The sequence below is a fragment of the Miniopterus natalensis genome, chromosome 3 (genome assembly GCF_054644295.1).
Source record: "Miniopterus natalensis isolate mMinNat1 chromosome 3, mMinNat1.hap1, whole genome shotgun sequence".
NCBI classification, from domain to species: Eukaryota; Metazoa; Chordata; class Mammalia; order Chiroptera; family Miniopteridae; genus Miniopterus; species Miniopterus natalensis.
In genome coordinates, this window is record NC_142083.1 from 66,868,308 (window position 1) to 66,890,503 (window position 22,196).

The following is a 22,196-nucleotide window of genomic DNA, read 5'->3' on the forward strand; positions in this document are numbered from 1 at the left end:
ATAGGGTTGCTATAAGTGCTTCCTCCAGATTTCCTTAGCATTCCCCTCTAAAGCCAAAGCATTTTGCTTAAGCTCCTGAGACTTTGATTGATGATTTTTGTCTTTTGTTTTCTGACCACAGGATCACACCGTTCCTGTATATAGAACAAATCAGAAGTTTTGGAGAGTTAGTGTCCCTAAGAGCAGCTTTCAGCCAATATCAGATAGGACATTGATGAATAAATACAACAACTCTCACATCCCTCATTTAAGATAGCTCTGAAGTGTGATGTACATTGTAGCAGGATTGAGCTCCAGTTGTGTAATGAAAAGTTGATTGATACTGCGTCTTCTGTTGGATTTCTTCCTTTCTCTCTCACCTCCTCACTTTCCTACTGATCCCTAAACCACCTCCCAAATGAGCAACTTGCCCTAGAATCTTTGTTTCAGAATCTGCTTTGTAAAGAGACCAAACTAAGCAATGTTCTCAAAAGAAATTAGTGGTAATTCCTTAATGACATCAAATATCCAGCAAGTATTAACATTTCCAATTGTCTCATACATATATAAATGGTTTTACACGATTTTTAAAAATTAAGACTTCAAAGCCCTCCATGCATATCGTTTGATATTAATTTTAAGTCTCTTTTAATATGTATGTATGGTTCTCTTCATGTCTTCTTATATTTCTTGCAGTTTAAATTTTTATGAGACTGCATTTGTTCTTTAACCCATAGGGATTCCCGTAGCCTAGATTATGCTGATTACTTCCCCAAGGTGTAGTTTGACAAGATACTTTGTCCCAGATAACTGTATTTGGAACTAGAACCTTGATCAGATTCAGGCCTGACTTTTTTCCTGGGAAAACTAATTTATACTTTATTGTGTTCTATCAAGAGGCACATACTTCTAGTTCTCTTCCTTGTGCTGTTAGTAGCCATGAATAAATGCTTAGATCTATTTGTTCATTAGGGATTGCAAAATATTGATAATGTGATTCCATAATCCCTTTTCATTAATAAGTTGAAATATTTCTATACAGAGGAACTTTGTCTTCTATTTCATCCCCAGGTGTATAGTTCTTACAGGGGACGAATCAATGCTTGATTCTTTCTCTTTATTTTTTAACCACTTAACAAAATTAGCTTTTTTCCTTAGTATTCTGCAACAGTGACAATTAGGTGGGGGTTTTTTAGTGTCATTCTGAACTCATGGAGCTAAACGTATTTGATGTGTTTCAATACATTGCAGTCATTATCCTTATTGGTGCCTTATTGTCCCATCATTTTCCAATTGGAGATTCTTCAAGTTAATGATTTCTTTTTGATATAACCCTAATAGTGTTTAGTAGCTCCCTCACTATCTGCTAAAAGAAGATGTTACAGGCTTATTTGGTATATTTTTTGCCTCAGACCTAGAACGAACCATTTCCCATGGAGCTCAGGTTTCTTTTGATGAGAATTGGTATTTGGAGAGAACAGTCTCGCAGTGTGCTAATTGCTACTGGATTGACCATGAATGTTATACTTTTAGATGGAAAAATCTGGGTGGTGTGTCTTGTTTAGTTTTAAGAAAAACTAAACATATGAGTTTGTATTGACACTTCCAATTCAAATTCTGTTCTGCAAGGTTTTTAAATAACCTCTGTTTTATATTTGTATCTCCTTTTTCATACATGGACAGTCTTGGTTCTCAAGGACCCTTAAAGATGATGGAATTAGAATATCATATATGCTTTGTCTTTTGCTTTATCCCTTAGTACATATACAAGTCTCAGATAAACCATACTAATAATATGCCTCCAATATGGATGTTAAAAACTGTTTAAAACATATATTTTTTAGTTCTTTTTGTATTTAGGAAGTATTACACTAGGGATAAACTGTCAAATAATTGTGTCAAAATGACAGGATAGTTAGGTCCATTTTTTTCATATTTAACTGTTGAGAATTGTTATATTCACATATTTTAATATACTTCATAATGCCTTAGAATTATTTAAAATTAAACATGGATTCAAAGGTATGAAACAATTTTAAAAGAATTGTTTTAAAACATTTTTCAAAGCTAGATTTGGAAATGGCCTGCACACTATATATAAAATATAATAATATTTTAAAAAACCCTTGAGTAATTAAGGAAAAAGTTAAATTTCATTTCAGTGTTGACAATTGAAAAATATAGACAAATATATATAATGCATTTTTAAACCCATAAGTAAACATTTCTATTAAGTGTAGGGGTCATAATCAGTTACCTGTGAAAATTATGTCATTCCTGTAAAAGCAAGAAAATAGGATAATTTTTAATAATTTGTGTCATGCACTGGCATTTAAAGTTTTTCCTATGAAACTTTCTTCATCATGTGAGAAAAAAAATCCTCAACCAGATTTGCATAATTTTGCAGGATGCTAGTCCCAGGTTATTTCTCTATTTTTGATAAACAACCCTGACTGCATAAAAGAGTGGACATGCACCACACACCCTGCACTCCCCACCCTTCATTTTTTTAGCAGAAGTTTGAATTATTTCCTCTATTTTATGGAATCTAACATATTTTGATTCACAATTCACCTTAAGTATTATATATGACTCTAAAGATGTTCAGAGAGTGAATATTAAAACCAATAGACTTAAGTGAAATTGAAGACATCTTTGTCTATATTTGATAATTCAAATGTCCCCTGGAGGGACCTTACATATATAAATAAGAGTTGTTAATTTTGGACTGTCACAGTGGTGAAAGGCTATTTAGAATAGATCAGTTTAAGCAGGTGCATTATATAAACTGAAAGAGTCTAACTTTGTGGAAATTTTTTAGAGTATTTAAATTTCTGTCTTTTCATCTTTATTTTAATCTTAAAAAATGTTTTTTTCAGAAATTTGTCTCTGAAGAGTATTTTAATGGAGTAATTAATCCCTTTCACTTTTTAAAAACTTCTAATTTCTACCGCTTATTGAATTATAATATGCATACATTAATGTTCATCATCATCAGTTTACAGCTCAATGGCTTTTCTCAAGCTAAACATACTGTGTAACCATCACTGAGATCAGAAATAGATCATTACCAGCACTTCCAAGGCCCCCATATGCTCCTTTTTAGTCACTATCTCTCACACTCAAGGTAACTGCTTTCCTGATTTCCAGTGTCACAGATTAGTTTTATCTATTTTGTAATTTATACACAAGGGAAGATAAGTACATAGTCTTTTATAATGTTTTCCAATTGAGGTTATTTCTGTGCAATTTGTTCAAATTGTTGCATGCAGCTTTTGATATTCTGATTGCTATATACTACCCTTATGGAAATATACCAACATTCATTTATCCTTTCCAGTGTTGATGGGCATCATTAATAGTTCAGTGTGCAGTCTGTGGCTGTGATACACAGTGGCTGTAAACATTCTAGTGCCTGCACATTGGTAAACCTATTTCTATATAATAGGTACACATCTAAGAATGGAATTAGTGAGTTTTATATATCCATATGTTCAGTTTTAGTAGATACTTCAAATAGATTTTTACAAATTGTTTATGGAAGTGTATATTTAAACTAGCAGAATATGATAGTTCTGGCTGTATCATATACTTTCAAAACTTGGCATTGCCTATCTTTATCTTTTTCTATTCTACTAACTATCATATTGTGATTTTTATTTGCATTTTCTGCTGCTTTGAGCAATTAAAAAAATATTTTTCGCCATTTGGATTTCCTCCTCTATGAAGTTTCTATTCACCTCCTACCCTATCTTTCTGTTATCTTTTTTTTCCCATTGATATACAGAAGTTTTAATATATTCTGAATGATCTTTTGTATGACATGTGCATTGCAAATATTTTATCCCTATATGGGTTATATTTTCATTACCTAAGTGATGTCTGTCATTTCTAACTTTTTTATGGTTATAACTTTTTATTGAGTTTATTGGATGACATTGGTTAATAAAATTATATAGATTTCAGGTATACAGTTCTATAATACATTATTTGTATATTGTATTGTGTGTTCACCACCTCAAGTCCCGTTTCCTTCCAGCACCATTTATCTCCCCTTTACCCTCTCCTACCTTCCCCCATCCCCTTTCCCTCTGATAATGAGGTTTTTAGGGTTTTTTTTGCTTAATCCCTTCACCGTTCTCACCCTGCCCTCATTCCCCTTCCCTCTGACAGCTGTCAGTCTGTTCTCTGTATCTGTGAGTCTCTTTCTCTGATGATTAGTAATGTTGAGCATCTTTTCATATGAATATTGACCATCTGTATGTCCTATTTGGAGAAGTGTCTGTTCAGGTCCTTTGTCCATTTTTTTCTATCCCAGAACTTACAGTATTCAGTGATGTATGCCTAAAAAGCAAGAAGAAGAAAAATAAAATTGGAAGAAGAAAAATAAAATTTAAGTAGAATATATTGTTTTACTTTGTTTCTAATTCCTTTTGAGTACAGTGCTTTTAAAAAGGAGATGGAGAATAGATATGATCTCTTGGCATAAGCAACTAGTTGTTTTTCCAAGTCTAGTAGCTTCAGAGACCTCAATAATACCAGAGAATCCCCGATTTCTTTTCAGACAACATAACTTCATTCATCTTACTTTGAACGGCTCAGCTCCCTGTCCTCGATTTGTGCTTGGGAAAAGACGACTAGTTAACCTAATTATATCAGGTTAATAAAATGGCAGCCCATGAAGTCCAGCTTGCTGATTGATGAAAAGCATCCTATAATTTATTTAAAAGCCAAAGGAAGAAAGAAACGTCATTTCGTGAGGACGAGAGCAGCATTTTATTGCTTATCTTTAGAGTTTAATTGTTGAATAACATCAGTGGGTATTAGAGGGGGAAGTATTGTTATCACTTGTTTCATGTAATAAATTAAAAACCTAAAATGAATGTGGTTTGACAGAAATATTGAAACAAGGAGGAGGGAGCAGTGTTAGCATTTTAATTTTGTTTTGATTGAAGGTACTCTAATTCCACCATGGAAAAGATAATGCCATTCTCTAGCATGCCTCATTTGCAATGGCACTGAGTAGAATGTGTACGTGCTGACTAGATTCAGCAGGCTTTAATGCAGTTACACAAAGGAGCTTTGCCAAAAGGAGGGATAAATATCACAGCCATTCATTTCACAGTGCTCTCCAATTTGCCTGCAACTGTTTTTCTAAGCAGCACACCAGTGAATTAAAAAGAAATTAAAAGGAGGGACAGGAAAAAGGAGATTTAGAAGAAGGGTTTTTCAAAAACATTTTTGGCTTTAGAGAAAACAATTTGCAGTCATAAGTATGAGTAAAATTTCTGCTTGGCCTAAGCTAATGAAAACATTCTTAAAGCAGAGATTTTTCAGAAGTAAAAAAACAAACACAAAAATAAAACAGCCCTCTGAACACCATTAGTGAGTAACAAGGGGAGCCAGAGTAAGTAAATACCCACATTTTGTACAGCCAAATCCCTCCACTTCCTCAGAGTATGAAGTAATTATCCTCACTGAGTGTGCTTTTCTGGATAAAAAGACAAAGTAGCCTGGTGACTGTTTTTCTAAATTGGTTCCTTCAGCATTTACACTTTGGTACTTTCTACACTGTGCACTATATTGCCCTAAAGTAATAAAATATTAGAATATATTTATAAATGACCAATGCTGATATTGTTAATAACCACAGAAGGAAGAGGGCAAGACAGTTATTTTCATTCTGGTTTTATTTTTTGGCAAGCCCACCACTGTGGCCTCCTTCAGTTGGGAGAGATGGGACAGAGAATTATGGCAGTTCTGTCGAGGTGCACCAAGTAGCCTTGGGCTCTTTTTCTAAGAATCAGATTTTCAGGTAGCTTGTTCAGCACTCTTGTGGAATATCTACAAAAAAAAAAAAAAAAGCCTGGCCAGCATGGTTCAGCGTTTGAGTACCTACCTGGGATCCAGGAGATCGTGGTTCAATTCCTGGTCAGGGCACATTCCCCAGGTTTCGGGCTCCATCCCCAGGAGGAAGTGTACAGGAGGCAGCTGATCAATGACTCTCTCATCATTGATGTTTCTCTCTCTCTCTCCCTCTCCCCCCCTCCCTTCCTCTCTCTGCAATCAATAAAGACATTTTTTTTTTTTTAAAGTATTCAATGTTTCTGTCTGTAAAAAGAAAAAACATGAACATTGTAAAATTATTTTTACTGATGTTCTCATTTACTTTCTTCATCAGCCCTGCAAAGTAGGTATTAATGTTTATCATTTATCCCATTTTTTTTAATAGTTGGGGAAACTGAATTTCAAACACTATCTTGTCCAGCCCTGGCTGGGTGGCTCAGTTGGTTGGAGTGTAATCTCATACACCAAAAAAGTTATGGGTTCAGTTCCTGGTCAGGGCACATACTTAGGTTATAGATTCGATCCCTGTTGAGGGAAAGTACAGGAGAAAACCAATCAATGTATCTCTCTCTCCTCCAAAATTATTATATCATACCAGGGCACTATATTAGGAATTTTGCAAGTATTTGCTAATTGATTGATCCACATTATGAGTTTGGCATTAGCAAGTGATTGGAATTTATCCTTTATCATAAGATTGGTGTTAGTCTTGACTATTGGTTCATTTGTGTCATAATAAACAGTAGAAAAATTTATAGAAAGTATTCTTTAAGGTAATATTTTCAACTTGGAATATCAAAGGATGACAAATATTACTTTTTCCCCCCGCATCATTTATTCCCTTTCTATGGAAGACTTTAATTATGATACTTAATTGTAACATTTATGTAGCAATAATAAGATTTTTTTCAAAAGATTGACAAAATATCCCAAAACATGTTTGAGCTAGGCTTCTAAGATATGCTTTTTAATACTCTTTTGTGAAATACATGTTAAAGTAATTATAAATGTCATTGATATCTTATAAATTACCACATTATAGTAATTTCACCATTAAATCCTTCATAAAACATAATTTCTATCATTATTAAAAATTATGTCACCAAATCAATTTCAACTGAATTAAATTAATTGGCGAAATAATTGAAAAACACCCTTTTCCAAACTGACGTGATCCTACATGGACATATTCTCATGGGGGGGAAAAGAACGATACAGTTTAAGATAATATGAGTTCTTTGCTTTGTGAATGGAGATGTTCTGTGAGCAAGATAACATCTATGTTTTTATATATGTCTATAATTTTCTTAGAGAATTTCACCAAATTCATTCGTCAAGTTGTTCCCAGTGAAAATGGCTTCTTGCAGTGTTTCGAGAAAGGAATTTCAAAGGGCATGTGCATTGGAGAAGTTTAAGTGTAGTGGCAAGATTTATTGGGCTGAAGGGAAATACTGTGCCCCCAGACATGGAGACAGCAGGCAAGCTGTAGCAGCAGCTGCTCGGAGATGCTTGATAATCCTCCACATTTTTTCTTGGTTTTCAGGAAAGAGTAGGCTTGCTTTCAAACTATTCCACCTACTTCCTGGGTTTTTCCAGGGTTGTGCTGGGCCCTCCCCCTAACCAAGCCCCTTCCTGGGCCGTCCAGGGTTCTGCACCTTCATCCAATCTGATTTCTCCCAGATTTTCTCGGACTACACTCCGCCCCTTTATGTTGCCATTTTGGCTCCTCCTGTGTGTTCCCCAAAGCCCTGTGGGGTCAGCTGGTGTCTATTGCACATGTGCCTAGCAAAGGAATGTACCTCCCTGCCCCCCCAAAAAACTCCAGGCACCAGGCTGGTTGTGCCCCAGGGAGATTCTTCCCGCTCAGGGATTGCTGGGGGTTAGTCCTGAGGGCAGAGGGTGTGGTGGGCTCCTGGGGAGCCTGTGAGCCTGTGATTCCCTAGTGGAGCAGGCTTAATGTCTGATTCAGCACCCCAGCTTATTAGCCTAAATGTCTGATTCCATTTACTCCTTTCTTTTATTAATAGTAACTAGCTAGCTGTGCTACTAAACTAACAAAATATTTAGTTGGACTTTACAAGTTATGTCCATATTTTGGAGGGTAGTATTTTCAGGGCCAGATTACACAGTAGATAAACATTTAATTTTCTATGTGTAAGTGTCAAAATCTTAAGTGGACATTTTAAATTTAGTTATAAAAATACTTGTTGTATATATACACACACACACACACCACATTCTTTAAACCGATTTTACGTGCATTTTTGTAGTTACTGTTGGATGAAAACCAAACAGTATTAAGCAAAGCTGAATATTTGGCTGTTGTTATTTTGAATTTCAGAGGCTCGTAGTGGGACAGACTTGCAGGGTCAGCTTCATGGGCTTCTGACAAATACAGCTGCACAGAGCCCTATCTTCAGAAGCACCCCCACTGTCCCCATAGTCCCCCTACACTTGAGGTTTAATGATGTGCAGTCACTGTCTTGATATTTTTATCTTTGAATTTGTGTTTTGTAAGTGAAGTTTAGTGGATAATAGAAAACATGTTGGGGGCTTGAAGCTTCCTGTCAGGGGTGGTATCACATTCACCACCCACTTCCCCTCCCATACCCAGAGATCACTGCTGTCTTGTCTTAGTGGGGGCAAGTTCTGGCAGCCATGTGATGTGCTCTGAGTTGCAAGGCAGAGCCTTGGGGCTTTTAGGGGTCTACACTCAACCTGTGCCAGATGGAGCATGACATTCAATAGCAAATATAAAAAGAGAGAGAGTGAGTAGGAAAGGACAAAGCTCTTCCTGCTTTTTGACCAAGGGCCCTGCATTTCATTTTTCACTGAACTCTATAAATTTTGTAGCTGTCCTTGGTAATTTGGAACTAATGTTATTGAATGTCATTGATGCACTAGCTCAGATAAGAAGGGCAATTCTGAGGTGAGTGATATTTCAGGGTGTCAGGAACTTATTTTAGAAAATGACCATCTGGCTTGAAAGACTTAAATATCATCTCTCTAAACTGCTGCTTTGTCAAACACATGTACACGTACAAATTATCCTCAATACATCAAGCACCACCTACACTTTTGGTTAGTATGTCTTGCTGAACCTATACATCCTGGGCTCAGGAAAGCGGGGCAGCTATCAGCGAATCTCACTTATATTTTGCAGTATTTCATAGATAATTCATGAGAAGAAATCAGTTGTGTCAACTTGGAAAAAATGCTAGAGTTAGTAATTTTGTTTTTCTCATTAAAATAATCATTTTCAAGGTTATTTTTTCAATATTCATAGTTTGTGAAGCATGAAATAAAATGTCTTTCCAGAGTAGCTAGATATTTAATAGAATTTAAAGATTACAATGAAGTGCATGCGTAACTAGCTTTTCCTAATTTAATTATATGTATTAAATTCTGTATGTACCTATACAATAATTAAAACAAGTAAACTTCTTATAACTTGGAACCAATACATGGCCTGAATATAAAACATACTAAATGGGTGAGAGTAAATAGCACACAGTGTTTTTCAAAATGACCTAGGTGTTTTTATTTGTCTACTTAGAATGCTGAACATACATTCTTTTTCTAACTGGTTACACATTGCCTACCTATCTTTTAAGAACCAGATTAAATGTGATTTTTATCAGTGAAAGTTCTTTGAAACTTTTTTTGCATGTCTGGAGGAAACTCTGCCCAACTCCTTCCACTGAGTCATTTTGTTTAATTTATTTAATTCTTTCTAAAAGAGTGGGACTAAGTCTACTATTCAAAATCCTCTCTTACCAGACTTCCTTGTTGCAGGCATATCATGACCAAGACAGAAGTATCAGTGGCACCTGTCAGAGGGCACTCTGGTGTTCATTACATCTTCGAGCTCTGTAACTAGTCGCGGGGGTGTACAGTCTTCCCCTGTACCCCCTTCTGACTACACTTAGTCGTCTCCACATTACCGAATAGGAAGACAATGACATTCTGAGACATACGTAAATGAAAGAGGGTCTCCATGTGTATCATACCCACTCTTACTAGTCTTAGGCTCAACTTGACAACCCATCTCATAGGACCTCTCATAGGCCACATTTGACAGTGGTTTCATTAGAATGACACAAATAACAAAGCATACCCATAGGGCAGTATCAAGTGATTGTCCACCGTGAGTTTCCACAAGTGTGCAGGATAAAATCTTTCTCCAACCCTGCAAAGTGACAGCTCCAGTATGAGAGTTTGAGATCATGGGTAGGTAAGAGACCAACCTTGGTTAACACTTCCCATGTCCCAAATAAGAATTAGTATCTCTTACAGCAACCCATAAGTAAAGACATGACCAGTTACCACCCTCAGAAATCCCAGAAGATATTTATAGTTATTCACAGTCCTGCTAGACCAGATGCAGTTTACAAATCAGGATTTATTTTTATCACAAACAAAGTTGCATAGTAATACAGCTGATATCCAGCAATATGAGGTTTCCATAGAAACAGAGCTAGAAAGTTAACTCTGGTCATTTTGCTTTTCACAGAGAAGTGTTTTTGCTATCCTCTAGTCACATTAGAAAACACTAGTATTTGGGAATTTGTATACCAAACAGGCCTTATTCTCTGATTTATAACACAATAAAATTCAAAATGACAACTATATATCTAACTAAAAAAAAACTGAAAAAAGAATAATGATTCTGATATATGACTAATTGATATTGCATAGATACCAAGTCTGTCTCATTTAGTCTATAAATTCAATGCTAGTCCATGAAATTTTAAAATTTTGCTAAAAAAAACCCCAAACCCCTGAATCTAAAATGTATACTAGAGGGAAAATGAATGACTACAATCCAGAAATATAATCATGTATGGATGTGAATTATTACATAAGAGTAGCATGTCAGAACATAGCAAAATACAGATAATTCAATAAATGCTATTGAAATGATCCATAATCCATTTGGAAAAGTAGGTCCATAAGTATTGTTATAATAAGTTTGATAGATTCAAACAGGATTGACAACCTTTTTCTGTAAGTAGACAGAATAGTAAATATTTAAGTCTATGTGCACCATACTATTTGTCCTAAATATTCATTTCTGTAGTTATAGCACCCAAGGAATGGTGTGAGAGTAGCAAATTTGGCTTGCAGGTAGTAGTGCTGACCTGACTTAATCTAACCTGAGCCAGAATTTCCTTACCTGAAAAATGGTAAGAATATCTGCTGCATAGCTTTATATAACAAATAAAATGTGAGATATTTAGCTTCATATTTAGATGTAGTAGAAATATAACTTTTTTTTTATGTTTTCTGTGCTTGGCATAATACTTGGCGTATAGTAAGTATTCCGTACATTTTCATTTAACCTAATTAAGTGAAAACTTCTTGCTGCTATTAGTTTAACAAGGGAATAAGACATATATATTTTTGGTAATGGTTTTGGTCTCTTCATAGTTACTGCTTCTTAAAATTCAGCAAACACAGGACACGTGATAAACTGTCCTATAGTTAAAATATTTTAAATTATATACACTTGTATATAACATATATTTATATATAAATATTTGTTTTATAAAATATATTTTTATAACTAATTCATATGTAAAACTTTGTATATTTATACTTAATAAATATAGATTAAAATGAAGAGAATTAGAAAAATTACACTAAGGTCCAAGTAAATATAGAATTATGAGATACTTTTGTTTGGACAAACTTTTTGCAATATTTTCAGCTTTTCCTTAGCTTTGCTTGCTGTCTGACATTTTAAGATCATGCTGCCCTTTCTGCATAGAAATGTTTTAGTCACTTAAGATGCTACAGTAAATCCTCGATTTTGTGGACATCAACTTAACGGACTTTGAATTTAATGGACAAAATTTCTGGTCCTTATGTCATATGTAAAAATTAATACCCTGTTAATTTTAAAATGCTTTTAATCAAAATTTGCTCATAATTAAATTAAGAGGCTCTTTTTCTGTTATTAATTCACTGTTATTTTTAACAAACTTTAGCAAATAGGCCATATGTAGTAATTTCGCCAACATAAATATTACGTATCTACACATTTAAATCCAAGAGTTACCTCTTGTGAACAATGCTCAGTGAATGATTAGCATTTGACGACACCGCATTGTGCACGGTAATTGGTTCTGTTGTAGGTGGCCTGACTTTCTGCAGTTTTAACATGTGCAAGCCGACAGTCTGACTTGTGCTAAGCCACACCCCAGTTGTGTGCATTTGTTTACTGGAGGTGACTGATGAATGCACGCATTTACTAGATCTATTCAGTATAAATTTAAAATTACAGTAATGCTTTTATTAGAGAATTGCACGGGTGGAATTCCTCCATTGCTAGTGGGCATGGGGTTCTTATGATATCTTGAGAAAAAGAATTTTTTAAGACTCTCACGGGAGATTGAGTGATTTTTATTTGCTTGGAGTTATATCCCTTAGTTTCCAAAGTCCCATTTCCTTTAAACCAGTTCTGGAAAATGTGCAGCTGGGGATTCAGCAGAGCTAAAAGCAAAGCCAGTGTCCAGAGTTTCCATTCCATGGTGGAGCTGAGTCCGGCAGAGCAGCAGGCTGGTTGTAATACATTAGTCCATTGTGTGGGGTCCACATGGCCTTGAGCCATGTGGAAAATGAAGGGGAGCATGCCCCCCTGCAACAAGAGAGCCAGGAGCTCAGTGTGCAAGAGAGCCAAGAGAGGGAACTCTCTTTGTTCAGGAGCTTATGTAGCTCAGATTTCACATCCCTGCAGTGACCACACCCATTTTGGCCAATGTCCTATTCCCAGGTATGACTGACAGATAAGCACTCTCTCTGCATCATTTAGACTTTACTGGGCATGCCTCTATTTTTTCCTTGCCCAGTCCCTTCCTTCAGAATCTCTGGGGAACAGACCTGGAGAGAGTTAAACTGCAGTTTTATGGCAAAGCTGTGTAAATGGCACACCTGTATTACCTGGCCTTCCTTTGGCTCCTTTTCTGTTAATTAATAATTGGGTTAATTACAGTGGTGTCAATACATACAGACAGCTTTTCTGTGAAATTAAACTTTCCATACATACTTAATTACACAAACGTGTAAGTAAAAACAAGTCAACTAATTTGTCAGTTTTTTAACGTTTGCATTAGGAAAACCTACTTTATTATATAACAGACTTTCAGCTTTAAGGAACACCCCCTAGCCCAAATTAGTCCATTATATGCAGGTTTGCTGTACAGTACTTTGAACCCTACCACGTTGGAAACCCCCCCTACAGCTACATTGGTTTCATGCCATGGCCATTGCTCTGGTGCAGGGGCATCTCACACTGGGCAGCATCTACAAGGTCATCACCACCTAGCATGTACCCTTTGTACCATGAGAACCCCCAAAAGCGGCAGAACAGCATCCGCCACAACCGTAGGGACAAGGGTAACTCCTGGGTGCTCCACCCCAACACGTGCTGGAGAGCTGCAGCTTCAAGCACTGGGACCTCTCCACTCACGGCGCCTACATGCAGCCGCCCCCCCACCCCCTTCCTACCGGGGCGCCTTCCGTGCAGACTCTGCTGGCCGTTGCTCACCGCCAGGCCTTCCCAGGCCTGCTACCCCGCTGCGTGGCCAGGCCCCTGCCACGTCTTCAGCCTGGTGCCTGAGCGGCCGCTCAGCCCAGAGCTGGACTGTTTACATGAACAAAGTACCCCCAAGACCCGAGGCCAGGACTGGAGCGAGGGCCAAATTGGGAACCACACAGAAGAGACCGCGGGCGAGAGAGGCGCAGCCTCCCGTGCCTCGTGTGCGCACGTGGTTCACTTTGCTAATGGGAGGAAGTGGGGAGAGGCAGCCTCAGCCCACGCACCGGGACAGAGGACGAGCCTTTCAGGGGTGCAGCTTCATGCCTACACTAGACTCCAGGATCTGACCTGTGGGGAGTCACATGACGTCACCTGTCCCTATGCTGCGGGAAACGCGGGCTTTCTCATACCTGGGTCGGCCTTTGGTGCCTTTGACTATGCTCCTGGAATAAAAGTCTCCCATAGCGCCTTCTTGTTAAGGTGAGAGAGACAAGTTTGCCAAAAAAAAAAAAGAAAAGATGCTAGTTACCTAAATAAGTAACTTGACATTTAATGACTCAAAGCCTATAAACATGATCTAGTATCATTCATATTTTTGCATATCATATTTGTGTCTGGAAAAATTTAGCAAAATTTTAAAAATGACCCTTGCCTTGCTTGCAAACTTTGACTTGTTCTATTCAAAAAGTGGAGAAAATTTTAATTAGTTTTAAGCAGAGGCCTTTTGAATAGAATGAAGCAATTAACCACGGATCTGAAGTGAGTCAGAGAGCATTCCCACAAGCACTTCAGCTTGCTGTTGGCTACGCAGGACCTTGGCGCCTGTGATTCATCTTTCATTATTACAATGCTGAGTACATTTGCTTAACTTGTGTAGTCATGATAATATGTTTCATGTCTCCATATGTGAGGCAAAAATACAAAACGTGTAGAGGTTTAAAAATGTATTTTAAAACCTATAATAGTGGAAGTTCACGATTTTTTAAAAAATTATACCTGAAGTTACTCGGATCTTCTGTTTAGTGGGAAAAATATTTGAGCCTGAGGTTAAGAGATTGAATATGATGTCTGTTACCATACAGGGAGAGGCTCAGATATCTGCAACAAATTTTCAAAACTCAGCAAGACTTAAATGCATTCCATCAACACCCAGTGATAGAATTCAAACAGTAGAAACAGACATCTACTGGTTCGAAGATTTTATTCTCTGCTTTTAATGTATGGTCGCTGAGGGCTGTGAGGCGAATATCTGCTTCCAGGAGATACCTTAAAAAATTGGTGGAACAAGGATAGATTCATAAATAATGTTAGTTCTTATCTTAAATAGATATAAAATGAACAAAACTTTTTTTTTATTGAGCAGAAACCTGTTAACAGTTTTATTTACTTTTTATGTTAAATACCATAGGACAGGATTAAAAACTTAGTCAATAACTGCCTCAGAAGGGATAAGAAAAACTCTGCCATGATATTAGCAAAGGTAAAGGAGAAATTTTACACTATAAGAAGCAACATTTCCCCACAGGATACTTCTTGGCAGTTCCTGAATGAGTGAGATTAGCAATCTAAATAAATCATATTTCAAGAGGTAACAGCAACATAAAATTTAAAGGGATTATTAAAATCACATTTATAAGACTGAACACTTCTTGAACACTTATTAAAGCCACAAAGAGAGACAATTCTTATTTATGAATTTCATAAAAGACTGAATGTGTAACAAACATTTTCTAGTGATGATCTGGTCATATACAGTCTGTCCAGTAGTGGAACAGTTTGTTTTTATTGTGTTTTCCAATGTAAGCGATCGTTAGAGGGCAAAGCCTATATGACGTACTCACACACAAAAATGGTCACTGTGGGCCATACTACCAATGAAATGGTAGGTAAACAAATCTTTTTCTGGCCAAGAGAAAATAAAGGAAATAGCACTATGCGTGCTTCACTCTAGAAGATGAATTTCCCTAGAAAGCACACATTGAAAATGGCTGCAGTTACAAGAAGTGAAGGAAGAGTATTGGTGACATTATCTTTGAAGGATGCTGTGGAAATCCATGCAGGTTTACCTGTATGCCACCATTCTGAGCCTTAATTAAGCCTTTGTCTCTCAGTGTCAGTGTTCTTCTGACAGCTTCATCATTTCTCCCTAAAGTCTTTTACACTCTTCCATGAGTTTCCTTGTTTCAATATCATTGAGTGAAGCAATATGTTGTTTTGGCGTAGTTCCATCTTGTTTAGATACATTCAGCAGAACAGCTTTGCTAGGGTCCATCATTCAGTTTATCATTTTCTTCGGGCACTTCAAAAACACATCTCAATTTAGAATCCATTACAGTCACAGTCAACCCTGGGTCAGTAATTCTACTGTTGGGCCTCACACAGCACTGACAGGTACTGTAGTCTTAACTTTGAAACATACTTTTCTATCCGATGGATTTAGCAACTTAAGATTTGTAGTGACTACATCTGTGAAGGGGTCTGTGAATTTGAGGTCTGTGGGAGGGTCAAGGGCCAGGATCTGATTGTGCTTGGCCATGGCCCCAGAGGTGGAGGTGGTCAGAGAAACAGCACAGAGCGGGGCATGCCTGCCCAGCCAGCGGTTTGCTGGCAGCGGATGGGGTTCGACAGCAGCAACAGTTCGGCCCAGCTCCATGATGCTGCCAGTTCAGGGCTCCCACACCCCACGCCTGCTGCTGTGTCGTGGGGTTGGTGGGCTGCCCACTGGGTCAGCAACTCTGGGTCTCACAAATGACTCAGCCCCGCATCAGCTGCTGCAGCCACCCGCACCTGGATCCTCAGCGCCCCACGTGATGACTTCTGCACTCCTATGTGTGCATCCGGAGGCTGGGAGCCCCTAGCACGAAAACCCTCTCTTATTTAAGTAAGAATGAATGGGTTATTTTGCTCTTTTCAATTTGCTACTAAGAGAGCATCTGCAACTTGAGTTATTAGTTTTTGCATTCAGCTTATGGCTTTGTTTTTTCTTTGCTGTAAATGTCTGCCATATGTAGTGTCTCTCCCCCTCCATCGTACTTTCCACACTTTCTCCAGACACTCTAGAAACAGCTTTATTTTCTCCCTTCAGTTTCATACTACACAGTATTGATGGTACCATGCTCCCCCCTGTTTCTGTGCCTTTGCCCAGGCAGTTCCCTCTGTTCGAAATACTCTTATTTTTTAACTAATAGAAATGTATTACTTTTGCAAACTCCAACCCATTACTCAAATCTCAGCTCAAATGCCATCATCTGTAGGCCTCTACTCCTATGCTCACTTTCTATTTCATACTGATACGTATTATGGCACAAATCCTTTACTATGAATATTAGTGTTTCTTCTTACCTCTGGGTATTAAGACCTTGGAGATCAAGAAATTACATTTTTGTATCCATGATTCTGATATACCATAGAACAGTTGGTAGTGAATACATATTTTTGAGTAAATGATAGATTGTTTCACCAACTTAATAAGCTGTAATAATAATGTAGACTGTTAAAGACTCCTATATCACAGAACTATGAAAACACAATTGGCATGTTTAATTATCTTTGCCCCAATTGCATGAATTATGTTCCTATATATTAGCAGAAAGCCACCTTTGTATGTTTTTTCATATTTAATTAATAGTAAAACCAAAATATGAATGATTGTAAGATTGCTGATGGTACATTAGTAACAGCCTGAGTGCCCATTTCCTTTCCGTATATGGAAGCATATATTTATAAATCATAAAAAGTATGGCACAAATAGACAAATGCAAGTGATGCTGTTGAACTATGTACAGCTTAGGGGAGTTTAGTCCAGTCTTCTTCACTCCTCTGTGCTGATATGCTCTTGCATTTTCATAAGCAAGTCCATGATAAGAGATTGTCTTCTACTGTTTCTGTATCTTTCATAGACCATCTTTCATGATAAGCCAGAGTGTGTTTTCAACACACATTGACTAATTGTGTTTGGTGATTTTTCTAGTTTTAATCTTGGAGTTAGGAGGGAGGATTTTATTTTCATTTTGATTATTTTAATTATTTAGTACTAGAACTTTGTCTTGCTAGTTGGGAGTAACATAATTAAAAACAATTCTTATTCATCTAATAGAATGGAAATGGTTTGCCACAGAAAGACCAAGTGATTTACTCTGTGGTCTATGTGTATGTTTGTGTCTCTCTGTTGAAGAAAGTACCATGCATTTGGAATTCACCTACCCCCAAATGAAAGTGTTAAAACAGGGGTTCTCAGATGGACTTTAAGGGGTTAAAAATGCACTTAAAGCCATTACTCTCTGTCTATGACTTTTCTAATAATTTACTAGTCAATAAATTATGGTACCAGGTTTATGTTTAATAACTTTCTGTACCTACTTTAGTAAGTCATTGTATAAATATTCTCTATTACATCATAACTTAAAGAGAAGACCATAGACACACTGCACTTAAAGGGGTGCTAAACATATTTAATGTTGGGTGGGCAGGGTGAGAATTATGGCTAGGTTTTATTTCTTCTTGTTTTCCAAAAAACATATTCATTAGTTACAAATATGGATATAAATTATTTGAAGGTGCTAATTTAAAACTATTGCAGGTATTCATTAAGGCAGATTAATTCTTTGAGCTCTTCTACATCAAGGAAAAGAGTAGTATCCTTTTGGTGATTTGATAATACATTTAGACTATATAGAATGCAATGATAGATTACATTATGCAACCTGTTTTTAAATGCTTTTTGTTGTTTTAAATGAAGTCTCTACCTTAAAAATGATTTTTTATTATTTTAAATAGTGATATATATATATACACACACACACACACATATGTATATATATCAAGGTATATATCAAGATATAAATATCTCAAGATATTTCTTATATTTTCAGATTACATATAGTTTTTGAGAACTTGGTGAATTTAAAGTGGACAAGTTTATCTGAAGTTTTAAAAACTGTCAAAGATAGATCTTTAATTGAAATATAAGCATGCTACTACTAAATTTTGATGACTGACTTGTCACATTATTTTATATATGAAACTTAAGAGGAATATATGTTTAAAATATGTTTAGACATTTAAAATACAATTATTGATAATAATTTTAAATTAGGCATTAACAAATGATTGCCTCATTCTTAATAAATTTTATGTGTTTTTGTTGAACTGTACTTACTATTTAAACTGACCTTTTGTCTTTTGTTTTCATTCTTCTGACAGCTCCTTCAGATTGGGAGGAAAATCTTTATTTGGAGGCATGTCAGCTCATTTTTCTCACTTCAAATTCATCATTGTGACTTCTTGAGGCCAGATCTAATTTTTAAATAACCAGGAACTTGTCCATCTCAGAGCAGCAAATCCCTTCAACTTTGGAGCACAAGTGATCACTGATATGGTCTGCATAAAATCATCTGCCTCTAGTCTGACAGCCATGAGCAGAGCCCTAGGGGCAAAAAAAGCCACAGCCTTAAATCTCTTCACTCAGAAATTACCAAGAAGATTTTTTAAAAAATAGATGAAAAGGAACAAACAATCAAGCCAACAAAAAAAACAAACCAAACGAAATCCATCTTACTGCACCATGAAAATAAATATTCCCAGATGTGAACCCATGAAAATGTATATTCAGCTAGTTAAGCTAGTAAATTATCCATTGATTTATCATTTGGGAAGGTAAAAGTATAGAGATAGGAGTTATCTCAAGCCAGAATTAATCAGCATTTCAAACAAACATGTAGGCAAAAAGAAACTGAACAGAGGAGCATCGCAGCAATGAACAGTGTTAGGACAGAACGTTGCTGTTTGCAGAGAGGATGTTTGCCACCTTGTGCATACCCTTAAAGCCATAATGGAATAACAGCATTCTTGTCAATTGCTTGAAAAGTTTCTGCATTCAATCCTTCACTCCATATTGGTTGCGAGAGGGGGGGGTTCAGTTCTTACTGATTGTTTCTCAATGCACTTCTGATATTTGCACTGTCACTTCCATTCAGGGTAAAGATGTGTGCTGTTATTTGCACAGATGGTCCCATGAGTTTTGAGACCACAACAGGCAGTTTCTTGCAGGAGTCCAAAAAGGAAACACTTATGAATTCTGATTTCTTTATTCCATAAAAATCAGTTATCTAAAAAACAAATGGTCTCGTTTCATTAAAATGACAACTACAGAATTATGATGAAAAAGCGTCAGTGTGGTCAAATGAATGAAAAAGGGATCAATTTTTTTTAATGAAGATCATTTTATATCATTAACAGCCAAGAAGTCAAATACAGTGAACTGTACATTAAACATTTGTGTTGAACATCTGTTTGTTCTCTGAATTAAAAAAAAATCATTTGTAATTTGTATTTGACATAATAACAATTTTTTATAGCCATTTATCTATGCTTCATGGGAAAATGTACCAGACAAACAAACAGCATTTTCAGTTTATTTTTCTAAATAAATGTGTTGTTTGTATTATTTGCAGTTGCTTATTTTATTTGGTTTTCATTACCTGGAAGATGAATTTCCTATGGTTCATTGGCAAGCTTTTGTCATGTTAATTTAGAACTAATGGAAGAATGAAATTTCGAATATTTCTGTTGTATAAAATTGTGCTTTATATTTCCTAAACTCTGAGGAAGAAATGATATATTTTCACCACGACTTTCTTGTCAGGGATTATTTTAATATTGTAGTTATACGAATTATCCATTTAGTTTTACTATCTGCTGGAAAACAGAAAGTTTGGATATTGTGTCAGTAAGGATTTTCTCTCCATTCTCTTGATGAAAATCTGCTTCAGAAGATGAAAATTAGATAATTTTTTAGGCCATCATTCTTTACCACAGTCCTCAGTAGAGGTCTGCAGAGAGCTTCCATCAGTATATATCCAAGACTAGGCAGTCATACCAGAGCAAAAATGAAAATCCACAAGGGCTCATTGAAAACCTGCGAAGTGTTCATCCTTACTTGAGGCTCACCAACTGGAGTAAGTGTTTATGATAGTTGCTACCCCCAGTAAATAGTGTGCAGCTCAAAATACTTTTTTTCTTTTAATTGAGGCATAATTGACATAACATATTTCAGTTTCAATGTACAATGTAATGATTCAGTATTCGTATATATTGCAAAATGATCGCCACAATAAGTCCAGTTAATATCCATCACCATATATAGTTATAATTTCTTTTCTTGTGATGGAAACTTTCAAGATCTACTCTTTTAGCTACTTTCAAATATGTAATACAGCATTTTAAAATTTTTAAAATTTTTCAAATACAGTTGACATACAATATATGTTTCATGCAATGCATTATTCACTACAGTTACAGTAACAGTTGTGGCATTCTGAGGTGGTTGGGGGAGAGTGCAAAGATAGTGCCAGCCCTTCAAACTCCCTGGAAGGGATTATAGTCAGCCCTGAAATGTGTATTTAATAAGAAGCCTGTTCCTCAGGTACAGCTAGGATAAGCTAATAGGCCGGTCTTTCCCTGGGTCTGTTGCCTCTTGCTGTGCCCTGGGAGTGGCATTTATTTCAGAACTCTCTCCCTTGGTGGCAGTACTGCGAGACCAGGGAGCATAAGCCCCACTGGCCACCAGAGCCTGGCAGTGTAGAGGTGTGCCCTGGCAGCAGCTGCAGAATTGGGGCACCAGACAGGGTATAAGCTCCGGCCTGGGACATACAGGTGAGAAGCAGTGAGGCGGAGGGCTAGCTCAGAGATTGCGTTCCGGTCTTACGCCTGAGAGCTCTAGCTCCAGGACAACAAAATAGGTCTTTCTCAGCAAGACTAGGACATTGTCAATCAGAGGGTTATGGTGAGATTGTGTCCCATTCTCTCCTTCCCACTTTAATGAGGTGGGCCTCAGGCATAAGAGTTGCTCAGGTTTCAGGTGTTTTTTTTTCAGAGGAAATTGGACCATATGTATGTATGTAGCTGCAGATTTAGTGTGTTCGCAGGGGAAAGTGAACCTAGGATTTTCTTATGTCACTATCTTGAACCAGAACCCCCAAACAACCTCAAACACATCTTTTTTAACAATTATAAGAATAGATTATTAGGTTTATTCCCAAACTATGATATGAAACCAAATTCACATTATATTATTCTGCACACTTAAATTGATTTACTCTCTACAATCTCTTTGTGGTACTTAGTGTATCCTCTAACATAATGAAGGAAATTAGTTTGTCATGCATGATTTCAACCCCTGAAAATTAAGACATTGCACATGAAAATAATCCAACTAGGAATTAAATTGCCAGTTCCTGCGGGATGTTAGGCATTGAAGTATGCCTGGACTCATTAAATTATTTTAAAATCTGTGCTTATTGCTTCAAGCTGAGAATTACTTGAAATCATGAATGGGAAAGTCAACTTTTCCCCAAATATCTAACAATAAAATCCATAGAGAATAAATGATAAAAATTATAGTTCATTATTTTATGAATATACTCAACAATAAGCAGTGCTTTATCTGTTGTGGTCCATGGAGAGCCCTTAAAAGATTGTGCAAAGATGTGACATTAGCAGACCTGTTCCTCATTTTTTTTTTTTAATTTTTTTTTTTTAATCCTCACTGGAGGAATGAGGTTATTTTTTCCATTGATTTCTAGAAGGATGAAGGGAGAGGGCTAAATAGGGGGAGAGAGAGGAGAGAGAAACATCAATTGGTTGCCTCCCCCACATGCCCAGACCAGGGGCAGTGATCGAACTTGCAACCCAGGTACGTGCCCATGACCCTTTGGTATGCAGGCCAACACTAACCACTGAGCCATGCGGACCAGGGCAGCAGGTCTGTTCTTTAGCAGGATATCTCTAGTAGTAATTTATAATGTGAATTCTAGTGGGTGAGATGGTGGTG

At 36.7% G+C, this 22,196-nt stretch overlaps 1 protein-coding gene and 1 pseudogene across 2 annotated transcripts in view; one reads left to right on the forward strand and one right to left on the reverse strand.

Annotated features, from left to right (window-relative positions):
- Window positions 1-19,813, forward strand: part of PRR16 (proline rich 16) — a 227,204-nt gene extending 207,391 nt beyond the window's left edge. For both annotated transcript variants that reach the window (XR_015714261.1, XM_087815507.1), the window contains exon 3: window positions 18,569-19,813. The gene's annotated coding sequence lies outside the window, so the exon portion shown is untranslated. The remainder of the gene's footprint in view (window positions 1-18,568) is intronic.
- Window positions 15,314-15,905, reverse strand: LOC148093512 (vesicle-associated membrane protein-associated protein A pseudogene; annotated as a pseudogene).
- Window positions 19,814-22,196: the final 2,383 nt, after the last annotated feature.